Genomic DNA, 4226 nt, shown 5'->3' on the forward strand with positions numbered 1-4226 from the left:
GGAAAGTAGAGCAAGTATGCTCTACATTTATAGTAATTGGGAAAAATATTATGAATTGAACGACACACCAACAACCATCTCATCCCAAATAATGTCCTCAACTGCCACTGGTTCACTTAAATGCATGGGCCAAGGTGGGGAGCGTTGAGAAATTGCTCTCAGCAACCATAATTGTTTGGCCCATTCGGTACTGATTGTGGTCTTTAACTTGAACAGGATCCCTATTTCGGCAGAAATCGGTTTAATTGTGGACTTTTATGATATATACTAAACAAACAACTACCTAATTTATGAGGGTTAAGTATGTGTTCTTGTCAGGTCGTTCCAAAATTTTTAGCATGGGTTTTGGCCTTTATATCTACGGTTGGAACTGACTCGAATAAAACAGCAAGACAATGAACAATAAATTTTACACTTTGGAAGCTATTCCCTCTGGTTACATCATTGTTTTCAGGGAAAGTTTTGGAGCCACTGATAGATAGGATTGTGGACAGTAGTCGCCCGTCAGTGCTACGTATTTATGATGAACTGTTTGGGGGATATAAGACGAAATGGAGCCACCGGATTTGAAATTCATGAATTGAAATACAGTTCAAGGAAAGCTACGTGCAAACAAAATAATTGATGTGAAAATGCGTTTAAACATTTAAAATATATATTTATTATATATATTTTAATAGGGCAAAGTTAAGTTGTGCTAGAGAATTGCTTACTTAAAAATTCTGCTTCAAATGTGATCATAATTTATAATTCATATATTTTTCAGAATTATAGGAGTTGTCCCCATCAAATGAAAAACCGCGCACTGCCCTTGCACTACACCATACACTTGTCTTTGGAGTTAGAAACTAGAGGTTAGAAGCCATTTTCTCCTTTTCTTTTGATATTTTATAGTCACGACTCTTTCGAGCATTTCTTTTTTCCTTCTAGGCCTAGAAGAAACCTAACTTTATCTACAGGTTTTGAGAAAGTGGTTTGGAACATTAAATTCTTTTGAATTTATGCCTGGCCCAACTAAACTAACTTGCTATGATGCTTGAATCTGTGGTTCATAGGCCTAAAACTGGGCCTGTATCTAATATGAAAATGATCCAAAGATGTCTCTACTTTCCATCACTAGCTTAGAAAATATAAGGAAATTTAAAAATAGGTTGCAGATATAGCTATTTAATCTATCTGGCAATTTGTGTATTTATATATATTTTTATTTTATGTTAAATATTTTTAAAATATAAAAATTATTATATCAAAATTTGTGTCAATACTCCAAATATGAAATATATTTTTTATTTTTACTTACTCCATATATAATTTTTTCTAAAATTTTAAATTTTATCATTTTTATATTTTTTTGTATTATTTTCATACAGTATCATTATATTGTGTTTTAAATGATTAGGTCTAGAATTTGAGTTGAATGCAAAAAAGTTTATCATTACTATTTAATGGTGAATTTGTTTTATAAATTAAAAGGAAAAAAGCAGCTTTAAAAATCCAATAGTTGTAGTCTTTTTGGGTCAGTTGAAAGTGTCAAGGTGTGGCAAGTTTTAGCCTTGTAGGTTCTTGCTTTTGCCCAGCATCTAACCTAAATTCTAAGTTAACAAAAGCTTTAAGTCTCTTGCACTCGATAATGATAATAGCAAGCCTCAAAATTCAACCCAAACTAAAATAATAACATGTGTTTCGAAGGTCATGGTTGGCCATCCATTTAAATTTTGGGAAGAAAAGGGTTGGCAATTGGCAATCGCCTTTGCACCCCTCCCCTCCTTTTTTTTCCCACCTTTATGAACCCGCATTCCTATGGTGGGATAAGTGCACTCTCTTTCTTTTTCGTCTTTCTCATATGTAACCCAATTCAGGTGTATCTAAAATCCTCCTTTTTTTCCCACTAATCTGTCTTTTTTGTTTTTAGTCTTTGACTAAGACCCTGTTTGTTTCATCAGCATTTGCATTGGTGGGGATTTATGTCATCCACTATTTAAAACAATTCTTTTAGCAATACAATTTGGTGATCAAGTCAATCTTGCAGGATTTCTTGGCAAACTAACATTGGTGGGGCGATTTTCAGATGTGAATTTTCTTTGTTGGCAGTAATAATCATTAGAGAGCAGTTTGGCAAAGCAGTGAAATTCAGATTATTGGGAAGAAAAATGATTAAAGCAAACTCTTGAATCATGATATAAGTAAATTTTGTCTTATGGACTAATCCCTTTTGTTGTTGCTCCATGCACTTCTGAATATTCGTGGGCATTTATGCTCCACCGCACTCTCTTCAGCTGAAATTCAATTTCCCTCGCATATCAAGCACTATCTATAAAGATTGTGGAGTGTATAAAAGCTTGGTTGTGAATAAAGATTCCATTTAAATTCAGAATTTAAATTAATTTAGTTAGTTTATACAGTTATCTTTAAGAGATAACATTTAGTAGGTTTTGAAGTTCACATCTCAACACTTGTAACAAATTTTTTTTTAACTCTAGGATTCGACGTTCTCTTTGTACAAAAAAAAATGCCCTTTCATTTCTTTTTAATAAAAATAAATGTAATCGAACAATTCACAAAAAGAACAAAAAAAAAAAAAGCTTACAAAAACAAGGTTCATGAACTACAATCACATTGCAATTGTAATATATATAATTAAACGGTTTTAATTTTTCATCAAAAGGAGAAGGGAAATCTTCCAAGTTTAGAAAGAATAATAGGAAAAATAGAAAAATTTAAAGCTATGTCCTAAGAGGAGATTCATGATTAGATGTTTAACGTTTTCCAATTTCTTCATTGTTTGATACATACATTATTAAGGTTCACTAGGTTTAATTCTCAATATTGTTGCTTATTAGTTATATTATCCCTGAATTAGTTGTTCTTTGGATCAAGAATCTTTATTATGTAAGAATTTCATTGTAATGAAATTTAATAAAATATAATTTTATATTTATATATATTATTTGAGAATTGCAAATTGAGTTTTGGACAAATGCATTTTAAATCATGGAGAAAAGGCTAGTCCTTACGACCGTCTAATCAAGCTTTGTGAAGTGATTAAAAAACATAAACAGATAATCTCTCAGTCTCTTTGGGAAATAAAAAAATAATTTGCAGAAAAAAAGCTTTGAAAGAGTGGAAAATATGACCCACACAGATTCTATGTCTTATATAGTAATATATTTAGTTGCCCTAACAAAGGGAGTGGAAGAAATGATTCTTATAAAGTTAAGATTTTTCTCCTCAAAATTAATTGAACCCATGGCCTATTTGAATTTTTCTTTGATTTTTGTTTGATTTTCCTTTCTTCTTTTTCTTTTTTTTTTTCTTTTTTTTCCCCTTTCTCTTCTCATATCAACATGTCTTTATCAAATAGATGCATCAAATGTGCACAATGGTTTTTGATGGAACCCAAAGTGTCTCTTTGTGTTTTGTTTAAAGAGAGGATTTAAAAACCTCATATTTGAACTAATTAATAGGGGGAGATTTGCAATCATATGAGGAGAACAGAAACCAATAAAAAATTTTCATGTAGGAAAAACTGGATTTATTTTTTATATTAACTGAAGCATCATTTCATTATGTGGCCAAAAAATAGTATCTTTTCATTAACTAAATACTTTTTTTCCATAGAAAAATCCTAATGCAAACAGTATAAAATTGGAACCACTGGAGGAAAACCAATAAGAAATAAAATTAATTAGTTAATGGGCAGAATTCTTTTCTTAAAAATTTTAATTTATTTTAAATATAGCAAATAGAATTATCTGAATCAAATGCAAAGTCCAGCATTTCAATGGTTGCTGCCTGCAAACAACCTAATTGGTAGACATTTGCTTCCTTTATGCTTATAGGCTTCACAAAGAAAATCCTTTTAATATAGTGCAATTTATAATGTGAACTGTGGAGTGTGTGATTAAGCAACCCTTGGTAAGCCAAATGAGCTTAGCTTGGATGGCATGAGAAGGTGGTCAAGATTCATAGGTAAGTAAATAGGTTAAGGGGTTTTAAGAGTAGATTAGGATTTCTTTTTTAAAGCAACCTTTGTTAATGGCTTTTGATAATGCCTTTTCTTTGTATGTGATGAGTATATCAACCATTACTTTATAACCCTACCTACAAAGTCAACAACAGATGAACAAATTCTTGATTTTGCAGCAATATGAAAGGTTGCATGCTTCTGCTCTCTACCAAGAAAGTTATAGCTTCAAAAGCCGAAAAAGCAATATGAAGACAGTATT

The sequence above is a fragment of the Durio zibethinus genome, chromosome 13 (genome assembly GCF_047325235.1).
Source record: "Durio zibethinus cultivar Kanyao isolate XHJ-2024 chromosome 13, ASM4732523v1, whole genome shotgun sequence".
Lineage (NCBI taxonomy): Eukaryota > Viridiplantae > Streptophyta > Magnoliopsida > Malvales > Malvaceae > Durio > Durio zibethinus.